Raw genomic sequence first — 612 nt, forward strand, 5'->3', positions numbered from 1 at the left:
CGACTCCTTGAATCTGTCTCTATCCCCACTCCTAAACGCTTCCTCCTTCTCCAACCTCAACCTTTTGAGCTTTGCTGAGAACCAGGGCTTGTTGTTGTTAAAGTTCACCCTGGTACGTGTTGGGATACAGCAGTCCTCACAGAAGCTGATGTACACAGCCTCTGTGAGTTCATCCAGACTATTGGTAGCAGTCGTGAACATATCCCAGTCAGTACAGTCTAAGCACGCCCGCAAATCTTCCACAGCCTCACTGGTCCACTGTTTAGATGTCCTCACAGCAGGTTTACAGAGTTTTAGTTGCTGCCTGTATGCACGAATCAGGTGGACCAAGGGAGTTCTGTGCGAGCCGAACAGCCCCGTGACCCACAAGAGAAACATCCCCGCCAAATTCGAGCGTTTGACGGGGTCTATCCGTGAAAAAATATTCACGTTTTTGAGTGCACATGCATTTCTGCTGCAAATGCCTATGGAAGTTTCATGCCGTTCGTATGCCAATTGTGGCAACACGAAAATGACCCGTTTTCCCATTCCGAGGGATTTCTGTGCGACCCTAACAGCCCCGTGAGCCACAAGAGACACATCCCCGCCAATTTCTAGCGTTTCACGGGGTCT

The sequence above is a fragment of the Petromyzon marinus genome, unplaced genomic scaffold (assembly GCF_048934315.1).
Source record: "Petromyzon marinus isolate PM22_M1 ecotype Great Lakes invasive population unplaced genomic scaffold, UKy_Petmar_22M1.pri1.0 PM_G_Scaffold_21, whole genome shotgun sequence".
NCBI classification, from domain to species: domain Eukaryota; kingdom Metazoa; phylum Chordata; class Hyperoartia; order Petromyzontiformes; family Petromyzontidae; genus Petromyzon; species Petromyzon marinus.